This window comes from Caloenas nicobarica, chromosome 5 (genome assembly GCF_036013445.1).
Source record: "Caloenas nicobarica isolate bCalNic1 chromosome 5, bCalNic1.hap1, whole genome shotgun sequence".
Taxonomy (NCBI): domain Eukaryota; kingdom Metazoa; phylum Chordata; class Aves; order Columbiformes; family Columbidae; genus Caloenas; species Caloenas nicobarica.
The window spans coordinates 36663115-36676971 of NC_088249.1; the positions used below are offsets into that span (position 1 = coordinate 36663115).

The following is a 13857-nucleotide window of genomic DNA, read 5'->3' on the forward strand; positions in this document are numbered from 1 at the left end:
GGAGATGCTGTTTGCTAGAATCATGGCTGGCATGCTGCCAGCTCCAAGGAACAAAAGGCATCTCTGGTGTGATGCCAGCTACCTGCTTTCCCACCAGAATCTGGACATGGGGGATAGATGGAAGCAGCAAAAAGAGAGTAGTTCTCCTGCATCTTAGCAGTAAGAGTTTCGGAGCTGTCTTTCTGAGAAGGAAAGGTTTGTGTGCGAGCCCTGTGAAGCCAAAAAGTCTTTGATGGCTGAGCTGGGTGCTGAAGGGTCACTGTGGCATCTTGTTCTTGGAATGAAAGTGTCTCAGTCTTTCGACTTGTTGGCTGGGCAGCTCTGCTGAGGAGAGAGAAAATGGCGTGGAGCAGGTACAGCCCTCCCTCCTTGTCTGCAGGATCACAGAGCGTTGGGGAGGAGGATGTCTTATAGGATGGTAATGTCACCAGGAGCTCATGAGCAAGGATGGGTTGTATCATGCTCTGAGGTAATGGTATCTCTTAGGCTATTTTTTCTCCTTTGATAGTGCTTAGACTCTCAGGAGACATTTTCCAGCTGAGCACTACCATCAGGAATCATATTTTATTTGTGGCTTCTCTCTCAGAAGGGAAATTAAATTGCAGTTGGGGTCATGTTAGATATGCAGTGCCTGGACAGACATTGATATCCTGTCCATCTTGGGATGGAAGGGATAGGCCGGTGTTTGTGTCAGGGTGAAAGGTACCATTTGTTATCATGAGAATGTGAAGGGTTTCCAGCAGTTTGAAGGAGAAGATAAGAGCTTCATGGCTGGGATTAAAAAGATGTTTCTTTTATCAGAATAATCCAGTGGCAGGTCTGGATCTGGAGGGCAGCAACTGTCCCTGTGGGGGGAAATACCAAGGCATGCAGAGCAGTGTGTGTTTGCTGCACTAGAAGAGATGCTTTGTATTGCTGTAAAATGGGTCTTCTCCCCAGGATATGAGCAGCCTGGACTCCCCTGTGATCCTACTGCTGTGGGCTTGCCAAGGGGACCAGGACGAAACATGGTGTGGGGTGCCCCGCTGCCACCATGTACGGGCTGCCCTCTTCCCCCGTCCCCTGCCAGCAGGTCGCAGCCCGACCAAATGCCCTTTGGCATCTCTGCCAGGAAGGAGCATATTGATGGGCTGGGACTTTTGTGGTAGTCATACTGCTTCTGCGGAATAAAAGCAACATCCATAACCACCGGATGAGAAATTGTTTAATCAGATGGGTCTGCACGAAGTGTGCTTTGACCTTCCAGTGAAGTTTGGCAGCTTTCATGCTTTAAAATTTCTGCTACCCAAAATTAAAATTCAAAAAATTCAAAATTCAGTGATCTATTTATTTTCATTTACATTCAAGAAACCTGAAAGCCTTTGAACATCAGGAAAATTGTGCAAAAATACCTGGGTTGAGACTGTAAACTTCTCACCTGGGGGAGAGGCACTCCGGGGGTGGCAGTTCCCAATCTTCCTTCATTGACATATGTGTAATAAAGGGAAAATATCTTACCTCCCTGTTCAGGACCTGAAGCCCAAAAAGAAAATAAAATGTAGGTCGTGGACACAGGGCTGTGAAAAGGGAAGGTACCTGTTTTGGGAGCGATTGGTGGCATTTACTTCCTCTGAAGCATCGGCTGTTGGCTAATGCTGGAAATAGGATATAAGATTAGACAGACTGGGGGTCTGATGCAGTATGGCAAATCCTATGTAAAAGGCATTAGTTAATGTCTATGTGATACACCAGACATATAAGATAGTCCAGATGCTGATTTCTTTGGTTCCACAATAAAACACAAACAAACAAGCACAGTCACATTAGTGTATCTGAGGCTCTAAAGGAAGAGCATAATGATTTTTATTATGGCTTGATACAGTTATAAAAAGAAATATGTATGAATGAGAACTAAGGAAACAAAGTAGCATAGAAATGAAAAAGTACCTCTAAAAATTTAGAAACATTAAGTGGTTGAACCCCAAAATGTGACCAAGCCCCCAGTTAGAGGTCATTTTAGTGAGGATTTGTCAGGAGCTGCACCTTTCTGTGTGCATTAATGCCACGTGTAGAGGGGGCAGCGTGGCAGCTCCTCACTGCTCTTTTCTTTCAGAGGTGTGTGGGTTTCCAAACTTTCCTTCTAGGTCCAGGAGAGCTGCACCAACGGGTCAAACCGGAGCAAAATGGGAAGGTGGAAAAGGCAGAGTGAAAACATTGGCTTGTGCCCAAGATTTCACAAAAGAAAAAAAAAAAAAAAAGCAGCTGTGTGAATCGGCAGGTTTGTGTGTAGCTCCAGCTCCCACTCTTCCTTCCTGCCTTCAGGCATGTTTTCCAGATGACCATGTAGGTTTTCCCTGCTTTTTCGTTTCGAAGTGCTCACAAAGGGAGTATTTACAGGGAATGTTTTGCCATGGACCATATTAGCATCTTACATGTGATCAAGTGATGGTAAGACATTTCTATAGCGTGTTATGGGCTTTTACTATGAATGATCACTGTGCTAATATAAATAGAAAACCAGAAAAAATAAACTTCCCTCCAACTTTCCAGTAGAGTTACAAATGCTTCCCACCGCATGTAAGGAGAACAGCTCACGCTCTATAGCAAAACGTGAATAATGTAACAGCTCTATAGAAGGTAAGTGTTAATTCAAGGAAGACAAAGGAAAACAAAGAAAGAGCTCCTTCTCCATTCCCTGCATGCACTGTTGGACACAGAAGTGTTGTCTTGGGAGGGGCAGTTAATAGCAGATGAAGAGGCAGGAGGTGGCAGGAAGATGCAGAACTTTGCCCTACGCCTGTGTGTACCAAACCGTTCTGAGTGTGTTCTCCTCCTCCAGCAACGGCTCAGCCTTGTACCTTCCCACCAACAGCCTGTGTGCTGGTGCCGCACAGCAACTCCGAGATACCCCGTCTGCCTGGGAAGGAGGGGTTGAAAACGCAAGGAAAGTACTTGGATTTTGCAGCAGCGTTCTCTCCTGCCGCCGCTGAGCAGTTCCTGCTCCGGGAGCAGCGCAGCGGGAGGCCGGACGGGGCCCCGTCCCCCTGCAAAGCCGTTGTTCCCAGCGCTGGGCCGGGAGCAAGCGCCACGTGTCGGCTCCCGCGAGCCTCCCACGGCTGCAGTGCCCGCTTGCGCCGTGGCTCCCGCTGCTTTGCTGCGGCTCGTACACCAGAGGCGGCAGCAGCCGGCGCGCCCGGCCCCCGTCACCTCCCGCCCGCGACGGCAGCGCCCCCCACCGGCCGCGCCACCAGCGCCCGCCGCGCGGCCCCTTTAAGGCCCGCCCCGCCCCGCGTGCCCCGGCGCGCGGGGCGGGGCGGGTCCTGGCGGGCGGCGGCGGCGGCCGGGGCGTTGGGCGGGCGAGACGCCGGGGCGGCCGGGGCGTGCGGCCGCCGACCTTCAGCCCTGCAGCTGCGGCACCGCCGCCCCGCACCGCCCGCCCCCCCGGCCAGGCGCCGGCTGCGTCCCGACACCCGCCGCTGAGCCGCCCCGAGACTCGCCGCTGAGCCACCCGGTAAGTTGCCGCGGGGGAGGGTGTGCGGCTCGCTCCGGGCGCTGCGCCGCGGCGGGGCTGCTCGGTGCGCGGGCGGGGGCAGCGGCCTGGCTCCGGCGGGGCCGGGAGCCGGGCCTGCCGCCGGCGTGCGGAGCAGCGTGCCGCCTACCTGCACGGCGGCGTGTGCTCGGAGGCGGCAGGCGCCGGCTGGGGCGGAAGGTCTCGGCGGCGCTTCCCCTGGCGCGGGGCCGCCCCGCGGGGGAGAGACCGAGACCGAGACCCGCCGGGCGGCCGGTCCCTGCGCGCGTGTCCGGGGGACGGCGTCCGCTTTCCGTGGGGCTGCGCCGGGGGCCCGTTCCCCGCCCGGGAGGTGGGCGCCGGGCTGTGCGGTCGGGGCTGTTACGTAATGTCACCTGTGGTCCCTGCGTCCCTCGTGTCACAGCCGCGCGTGGCCGCCAACAACAGCGGAGTTGTCTCTCCTCTGAGGTCTGCGATCTTTACAGTGAAATGTTCGGGCTTGTGGATCCGCCCTGGCGTGGGATGAACCTCTGGGATTTAAAAACCCCGAGAGTAACAGCCGAGAAGCGTTCGTTGCTCTCTTCTGGTTTTCCTTTAGTAGAGCCTGTGGGTGCACAGAAAGGAAAAGTAATGTCTGAGATGAAGGTATTAGTGAAGGCACTCCTGCAGATGATTTAATATGAGAAACTTTGTGTACACTAGGGCTTCGTCTTTGGGTTCTTATTTACGGTGCCTTGACACTGCCTGCAGGTCAGAGCTTCCCTAGCAGCTGCCTATACACGTGTGCAGTGCTTAGGCTGAACCTGTACAACAAATATATCCTAAATCCCCCAGAAGACCTGGAACTCAAAAATAGCCATGCTGGGCTCTTGACAACTGAAAAGCAATAACTGTTGTAAGTATCCCTGAAGCTGAGTAAAAGATGAAAAATAGCATAATAAATAGTTCTTAATTCTAGCATATTTACCTAATGCGAACAGTGATACATTTTTTCATCTTTGTAGTCTTCTTTTGAACAGATTAATGCAAATATAGTTTCAAGTGGGCTTATTCTCAAGATGGTTATGTTATTGTTGGGAATGGACTTCATCTCAGTGTAGTTACAGCAAAACAGGTTTTGTTGGGTTGAAGAAGGTGAGAGGAAGTAAACATATAATTTTAAAATATCCTGAATTTGTCTTTGAAACGGTTGAGAGCTAAACTGAGCTGATGGGCAGAGAGGATTTTGCACTTGTCTGGTTGCGCTTCCTAGTGGCTTTTTGTGTGTCTTCCCATAAATGCTATTATGTAATGGTGTTTCTCTTGGCAGGAGTCTATTGTCACCGTAATTCCTGAGGTTCCTGAAGCAATGCAGCTCGTTCAGGAGAGTCGTGGTCAGAACAATGGGAGGAAAAGTTCTTAACCTCTTAAATTAATAAAGTTTTAACCTCTTAAATTTTTCATGTGGTAGGACTAAGCTCAAGACATCTGGATCTCTTCTGGAGTATCTTTACTGTCCTCTCTTCAGCTCGTCTTTCTCTTCTGGGCTGCGCTATAGATATCAGGCGCTAGCTTAGCTTACTGCTTGCATCCTGCGTCAGAGCTGGGAAGACATTGCCTCTCTCCTTTAATAATAAGAATTTTTACGCTTCTCTTTTTGTGTGTGGCTTTTTTTTTCTGTTCTGAATAGAAGCAGAAGCGATATAGTTACTTTCAGAGCACTTAACTGTTGTTTAGAAAAAAAGCACTTGGGATAATGGAGAAAGGGGACTCTCCCAAGTCTGCTTCTCTAGTTAGAACTTGTCTATATACATCAAAGGGAGGCAAAACGTCTAAGCAGAGAGAGAATTTGCATATTAAATGCCTGTGCTCTTAAGGATTGGTGCTTTTGTGTCTGCAGTTTATCGCTGATTTCATCCCCTGCCTTCTCTTCAGTTGTCTGTTATAAATCTCTTTGCAAGCCTACCTTCTTCTTTTTATGCCACACTGTTTTTGGGGGGCATATTTCTATGCGGAGAGGATAATTCTTTCCAGTATTGTAATCTGGTGGCCAGTTGTGACACTGGCAGTTTTATAGATCACACTTCTGTCTTTTTATAATTTGCATGTTGTTTCTGGTAATGATTCTGTAAGCAAAACTTGAAGAAGAAAATAACTTGTGTGTTTGGAGTTTCATCTGCCCTCTTGAATTGGCCTGTCCTGTTATATAAAATGAGTGTTTTATGTCTGAAAGTAGAAAATATGTTTAAGGGGCTATTGGGATGAAGGAAATGTGCCTGAAAGACCTGCAACCTAATCTAAGTAGCTTTTAAAATCGAAGATAATTGTTATCACTATGGTGTTGCACCTCATGGTAGAGCAGAGTAGCACATGACAAGGGAGCCATAACCTCCTCTTAGACAAGTCTTTGTCAAAACCCAGGTGGTGCCCTCATCTTCCTCCTTTGAGCAGATGCTTCAGTGAAGTCCGGGTCTGGGAAAGTACTGATCTGGAGGCTGAAATTTCCCAGCCACAGTATTACCATAGTAGAGACTTTGGTTCTGTCACCTTTTTTTCTGCTTGTCATGCAAATTGACCACCTGTGGTCCTTGAGGACCCAGTGTCCTTGAGCTGTTCAGTGCACCGTGTCTTGCTGAAACGGTTTCCAGACGGTTATCAGCAGAGTTTATATTTAGTGCAGCATGTGAAAGCAGACTGAAATGGCTGCTGGAGCTTATGAGCTGCCTGGGGAGGCAACGAGCGATGGTTAGTGAAGTCACTAAATGTGTGTCCTGCCTGTAGTGTAATGATTTTGGTGGGATTAGTTCTGTCCTGTGATGATGCTTATTCTCAGCTATTTTACTCCTGCCTGGAGAATTGTTTCAGCTCTCAGTAAGAGCAGTCTGCATGGGTCTTAAACTCAGCTCCTCAGCTGTGCAACCTCTTAGCTGCAGACTTGGGTTTCTGTGTCTGAGGTTGTTCCTGTTGCATCACTTCTGCTTTTTATCAGTGTACTCACTCACACCACAGCCATCTACTGCTATACCGCCCAAATAAGGTCTCTTGTTCTGCTTTCCTGAGAAAACAGATGTAAGCCACTGGCCGCTGTCAGTCCAGGAAGGTTTGGCGCTGCACCCAGAGTCTATGTCAGGCCACTGCTGGGTTTTTTTTTTGCCGTTTTGAAAGTTGCATCTCTTCTTGTTAACCTGAGATCCTCCTGGAGAAGCCCATTGCTTGCCCATACCGGCGTGAAAGGTCAGTAGCTTGTAAGTCTTGCTCCAGCGTTTCCCAGTGTGCATCTTCTTGTGCACTCTGCCTCATACAAGGGCTCCCTGCAGCTCCCATGCCCTCTGAGCCACTTGTCAGCTGCTATAACCAGCTGATCCCAGCTGATCAGGCTTAGCTGGGAGAGTGGCAATCTTTCACTGGCAGGACTGGGCCCACTTGCCTGAAAGACTTGGGGAGGGGTGAGGGGCAGCAGGGATTGAATTCTGCTTTAGGAGTATGTAAATAGAAAGAGGAAGGCATTTCCTAGAACAGGAAAGGGAAAATTTAACCCATACGTAGCAAAGATGCTTGCTCATAATGGGGTATTGTTACAGTAGATCTCTCTTGCCAGAAATACAGTAGTCTGCAATTATGTTTATCTAGTCGTCATGCGAGGTGTCATGTCTTTAGAAATCCAGCCATAAACGTTTAATCTGTGTTATGAAGCTATTCTGGGTACAAATGGAATTACTTCAGATGTAACTATGTAAACCCCCAGCACAGAGAGTAGCAGTTAGGGACAGGCAGATGACTTCTAAGAAGTGCTCTCTATCTTTGCAAGTCCTTCCTGGGATTCACCCAGCTTTGCTGTTTGGTAGTTAGGCAGACAGTATTTTCCTTGACTCTGCTAGCAGAGACTCTTGCTGAGCAGCTGCAAAAATTTATTTTAAGTATAATCAGTGGAAATGCTTCCTTTAAATTTCAGGAAGTGAGCTTTTGTATGTAGCAAGAAATGTTTTCGCCCACCGTTGGTATGCTGTTTGTTTTGTTACTCAGTGGTGGCAGCTACTCAATCCCACAGGAAGCTCGATGTTCTTGCACGGCTTGCTTGCCGATGCAGTCTGCAAACCAGGTGTTTTCAGACCGAACCTACTGATGCTAATAAGAGAGCAGCGGAAGCCTGGCCTGTTGTTTGCATGCTTATTTATTTATTTCAAAATGATATTTGTGTGCAATAATTCAAGGCAGTTTATTGAGGAGGCTCACACTGTTGAAGAGCTGCAGGATGAGAAGTTAGAGGTATAAAACCTGTACTTCTTTCCCACTGCTTCAGTTGTCCCCTCCTTCAGCTTCTGCCTTTCTCTGCCTGTGTGTTGAAGGATGGGCAGGCTCTGAAAGCCAAGCATGCACTGAGAACCTTCTCCACAGTGCAAAGGATCAATATGTCTCGATGTGTCTCGTGGCTCTGGTGGCTCCCTGAGGGGGACCTGCTGTCCTGGCAACCAGCCCACCCAGCAATGGATTTGTTTCCTGGTATAAGCAAGCATTGAGTGGAGTGGGTTGGTCATTGCCTATGCAGCAGTAACCTTGTAAGCAAGGTAAAGTACAGCTTTTGCAGCTGGTAGAGCAGGGTAACGGGCAACTGGCTTCTGGAAGCGCTTTTATGGGGAAAATGAAACACTGCATTGTATTTATGGTATGGACTAGAATGGATTTCAGCCCAGCAGCGTAAACTCACTTTCCATAGGAATGACTTTCTTGTAGATGCATGAGCTTTGCTAGGCTGAAATGCGCACCATTTTAACCTCGTGCTCAGAAGTGCACCAGTTTTGGTACTCTGTGTCTCTGTCCATAGCTTCCTTGGCTTACACTTTAGAAGCTCCAGAATCGTTCTGAAAACTTCGAAACTGTTTACATTTTCCCTGCACTCTTTTTCCTCCTGGTTTGTAAATTAAATGTTGCTGTGGTTTGCTGCTCTTCCTCGTTTTTCCCTGCATTGATTTAATGGGGTTTTGTAATAAAATGAGTGGGAGCAGAACGAATCTGATCAAAACCAAGTTTGCATCTTGTATGGGAATGAAGACAGACAAGAAGTTTTGTTGAAGTATTAGATCTCTTTCTGCAGGACTCTTAAGGGAGCTTAAGAGGGAAATCCTTTTTATACATCAATCTTGTTTAAAAAAAAAAGGAGAAAAAAAAAAGGAGGGGGGGAGGAAAAAAAAGACAAACCTCCCCACCCCCTGAACCAAACAACAGCCTCCCAAACCCCTAAGTTCTGTGAGTGAGCTTGAGAGTGATGTTCTTGCACTATATAAAAATATAGATCTTTCAACAGTTAAACTTGCAACTTTATTTTCAACAGTAGATGTTAAAGGCAGCTTGCTTTGAAAGGAACTATAGTTTGTATGTTTAGTTTTAAATGTACAGATTAGTGAAATGCTTGAATGTTTCTGACCTATTTAAGATGTTTGGGATTTATTTTCTTCTTGGTAGATAACTTCTGGTAAGTCTTCAAGGAGTAAATATTGAAGCAGCCCACACTAATACAATTATACTGTGGGATGTGCCAGAATCTCCTTTGGGTATTAGTGCCCATTTGTGCCAATCACTCTCACAAGGCACTTTATTTCTTAGACCTAGTAAAGTGCTCTAATGTTAATTAAAACCCCTTTAAATGAGGGGCAGGGGGAAGGTAAAGATGCATACTGGGTATGTGTTGCTCTCTAATGAGCCAAAAGGCAAAATAAAGCTAATGTGTGGTGAAGAAGACATAATGGTTATTTATTATCCTCTGCTGTGTGGGGTTTCATTATACTTGAAAGCTAAGGCAGAAACTGCCCCCAAAATAGCCTGTATAGGTTATCTTTCAGTGTCGGTACGCAGCGGGAGGAGAATGCCTTCTGTGCTGGAACACCAGCCTGGAAGGGTGATTGACATCTCTGCTTTTCATGACAAGTGTCAAAGTCACAGAGCATTGCTCAGAGGGTATGAAAGCTTCACTTCTCCATCTGCTGCTGCTTATGCTCCTGGTGACCCAGTGGCCATATGTGAGATCATCCCAAAAGCTTTAAACCCAGCTCCTCTCTGAGGGCCCCTCACTGCTTTTGAAAGTGTAAAAAGGGCATGCTGCTGGCTTCAGGAGAGGGAGGCTCCTGTTTTCCCCTTAAGAAAATCTAGTGGTACATCTTTATAAAACTAAAGCATTTTTGCAAAGAGCTGTGTGATCCTGAAATGTTTCAAACTGGTTCTGTGGTGTGCAACAAAAATATGCTGAAAACTCATTGCAGGCTTTGCGAGCAGATACTAGAAAACCATATAAGCCTGCTAACAGAGATCCATTAAAAGTCTCCTCGTGGGTATGGGGACCAGGGTTGTATGATTGGGATTGTCTTTTGGTAAGTGCGTGGCTAAGCTGAATGAGAGACGTGAAGAGGAGTTCGCTTGGTTTACTTTTAATTTCATTAGCTGTGAGAACTTCCATCTCACGTGTGTTTCTGACTTGCTCTCTTGCAGGGCTTGCACACTTCCGAGACTCAAAAAGCTGACATTTAAATGTGACAATGAAATGTTTAACAACAAAGGAGATCTTTAAGCAGGCTAGACAGAAATTCCTTTCAGCTGCACGTTTTACTTTCACTTTTGGATGACCAGTTTGCCCAGTTTTTAGTCAGTTGCTGTGTTTTCCGAAGTGGAGAAGTTTACCTTATTAGTAACAATCTTTTCTTTTTAAGTTTTGGAATTTTTAGTATTAATTCTGAATAAAAAGGGCATAGGGGGATAAGAGGACAATAAAATATACCAATTTTTTTGGCACCACAGAGATACATTTCCTTTCTCCTATGCTTCTTTGGGAAGTATGCAGTATTTGTGATGACTAGATTTTTATTTATAGAGGTGTATGTGTGTATCTGGCTGGTCTTGATGCAGTTCTAATCTGTGTTTTTCAGGTAACTTCTCAGAAGTTTGTCCCATTGGAAAAAAACCCCAAAACAAACAAAAAAAAAACCCAAACCAAAAAAACCCAAACCAGACAAAATCAACAAAAAACCCAAACAAAGCTTGAGTGCTGCTGAAAAACGTTTTCAGTGACACTCTATGTTTGAAACTGTGATCTGTTCTCTTCTTATACTTGCGATTTTTTTAAACAGAATGCGTGAGGGTAGTTTTGAATGTTGTTTGTTTTTGAGTAACTTGTGCAGTGTATCTCAAACCCACATCTGACTTTTGCGGGTAATGACTGTACCTGAAACAGAGCTGTTTGCCTGTGTCCTGAAAATATAATAGAGCTGCTTCTACTGCTCAGCCTTCAACTCTTTTATGTGACAGAGCGCCCTGCTTATCCCATATGTATTAGCAGCTAATACTTACTTTTTTTTTTTGGTGTGTGTATTCCTAGGTGTGTGAATCAACCTATCGTCACTGAATCATCACTTTAATCATACTAACTTGACAACCATTGTATGCCAGCTTGTCTCAACGCCAGGTAAGATGAAAGCTAATGCTGTGACTTTATTTTTCCTGTCTCTTTGCTTTTTAAACCTGTTTTTTGCCCAGATGCTAATGACTTTGCTGTAGACTTAAGGCCAGAATGTGCTGCCTGCATTGTCCATGTTCTCCTGCAGCAAGACAACCACTAACAGTTAACATTGCTTCCTATTTTGAAAACTAGTCTTCAACATTTTCTTAGGGTCTGACTCCTTTGTAGCCATGCCTTAGCATTTTTCCTGACACCTCTGTTAACCTGGTCTTTGTGGTATTCAGTTTCCACAAGCTGTTTTTTCCCTTGTATGTTTCATCCACTTACCACTCCCTGTTTTTGCTGTACGAACTGTTGAGCTCCTGCCTTCCAGAGTTAAGCATGCATGGTAAGCCACCTGTGCTATCTGATTTTTTTCTCTTGAACAGAAAATGGGTTTTGTTTGGTTTTGTTGTGTTTTTTTGGTTTTGTTTTTTTTTCTCCATACCTAATCCCAAATGTTACCTTTGAATACCTATCACAGAAGGATCATACTTGTGCATTTAGTGTGTTAGTGGTAAGAAACTACCTGGATATGTCTTTCGGAGAACTAAACATAAAGCTGTTTTTTGGACCTCAGTCTTTTATCCGCCTTTAGAGAAGGGGTGTAGACTGGGGGTGGGGGAAGGAAATCCCTCTAAGCTTTCAACAAGGTTATTATTCAGTACTCTAGGGAAGTCCTAGTGCTCAGGAACTAATGTGAGCCTTTGTTCTGATGCTAATCAGAATAGGAATAATTCCTGACTACACCCTCTTCCCCTCAGATCCCTCTAGAAGTGCTGAGGCATTAAGCTACTCTGCTATCAGCACTCTTCCTGCTGTGTGGCCTGTTGTACTTGATTCCTGCAACTGCTACCTTGAGTGCAAAAGCTTGAGTTTTGAGGGGTTCTCATTAGGAGTGCCCATTTAAATCTTCTGAGATTTTTTGGGTGCTTCTGAGTGGTACTTGTACGCTTGAGTTAAATAGGCATCTTGGTGGATATGTATGTCTTTTTTATCATTAAATAAGAAAATAACTTTTTGTTGATGCAAGACACATTGGACTTGAATATAGCAGCATCTTTTATTACACGTTGGAACATGAAACTGAAAGAATGCAAGTTGGCATGTAGCTCAAACTCAGAAGGTATTTTTCCTTCTATCTCTTCTTTCATCCTTCTTTGGCCAGAACAAACAAATATTGTTTCTCAAATGCTTTTAAATACCCTTAAAGAGACTAACTTCTGACTGCTTGTACAAAGAGCTCTTTAAGTTTTCTAGGATGAACGTGTATGCAACCTCTATATTGTTTTGATTTATGCCAATGATCTGCTCCCAGTCTAAAGACAGACTGCACAGCAGTGGAATGAGGAGCTTGAAGCCTAGGTATATAGTGAAATATGACTTTGCATGTAATATAACACACAAAAATAGTCCATTAAAACTGTCTCTTCACTAAATCTTATTTGTGGCTGTGGGGAAGGGGTGGGGTGGTAAAGATACTGGTTAGGTCTGGTGTTAAATGATTGTATCAGACAAAGCTGTTAAAAAATGTCTTGCAGATCAAGAAGGGAAGGGGAGAAGTGTACCAAGTTAGCCTCTTCAGACTTTCTTTGACAGTATAAAGCTGATGAGAAGCTCATCCTTATGCTTCTAAAAGCAGGTTTCCTGGTACAGCCGTTTGGTTTGTGACAGTGGGTTCTCTGAGGATAGTTGGTGGCAATCCTCTGTGGATAATCTGTCCTGAGTCTGGCTGAGCTGGCCTTCTAGTGAATTTGTAAAGGAGTTTGCTGTCTTTCACTAGGGGCTGTTCACTCTGCAGGGTGGTTTGAGACCCTTTTTAGTATCAGTACAGAGTAGAGGGACAGGAGGGTTTTAGACAAGCTTAAAGAGCTTCCCTAGAAGACAGACTGATACAGTGCATCCACATAGCGTCTGCCTATCAACACAATTCTCTTGGAGTGTTTAATTTTAATGGAGTGTGTTTTTTCCTAATGCAGAATTGGAAAAGGCCTGAATTGATGATATAAATCGGATCTCATTGCAAATTGCATAACTTTTGGCTATGTAGACATAATGTCTAGGTGACCTGAGCTCAGAAAAGCATGTAGGAAGGTACTGGGAGGAGGGAGAACGACTTAAAGTGAAACTTACCTTTTTGCTGGTGACTGTGCACAGGTGGGGAGTGCGTGTTACAAAGGTAGTCCAGTGTGGCTCCCTGGTGCAAACCTGTGTGGAAGCATTAGCTACGCAAAGGGGTTTATGAGCACTTCCAAACAGCAATTGTTTATTAAGGTTGGTTCTGTTGACAGTATCCTGAAAAGACATCACTAATAGGTGCAGTGTGACACATTTTATATGGGTAAAATTATGGGCTGGGCGTAACTGCCTTTGCCTAGAACTATTAACCCAGCAGTTGTTAAATCCCAGGAAATGCTCATTTTCAGGGTAGCGATTGCTTTTATGACCTGAAAATAAAAACTGGAAGGCAAATGTGTTGTTGATTTTGTCTTTTCTTTACTCTTGATTGGCATATGCAGGTCATTTCCTGCAAATGAGTGCCCTATACTTAGAATTATTCATATTCAACATCTTGTTCATATTTTACGATTTGAAACAATTACCTTGAAATGGTGGTGTGTGTGAGAGACCACAGAGAAATTGCAGTACACAGCACAGGATTCCTCTCCCCCATTATTTTTGTCCTGTGAAGTGAGAACAGAAGGACAATGGCAGAAACTCCTGTGCAAAACTTCCCATAAGGTCTTGAACACTCTGTAATCTGTGCTTTCTTGTCTATTCCCTGCTTTATCTGCTTGAACCATTTGTAATGTGGAAAACCTAATACCCGAATGCTTATAACAATGGTGTCTGTTCTGGTGTGGGCCAACATTCACCTGCATCCCTTCATATGTCCTGGGGTTTCTCC

General features: G+C 45.3%; 1 protein-coding gene across 3 annotated transcripts in view; it reads left to right on the forward strand.

Moving 5' to 3' along the window:
• The first annotated feature begins 3297 nt into the window (after positions 1–3297).
• The window catches only part of SUSD6 (sushi domain containing 6), an 88288-nt gene continuing 77728 nt past the window's right edge, over positions 3298–13857 (forward strand). For 2 of the 3 annotated variants that reach the window (XM_065636194.1, XM_065636193.1), the window contains exons 1-2: positions 3298–3490; positions 10830–10916. The gene's annotated coding sequence lies outside the window, so the exon portion shown is untranslated. The remainder of the gene's footprint in view (positions 3491–10829; positions 10917–13857) is intronic. The other variant, XM_065636195.1, reaches the window with a different exon arrangement.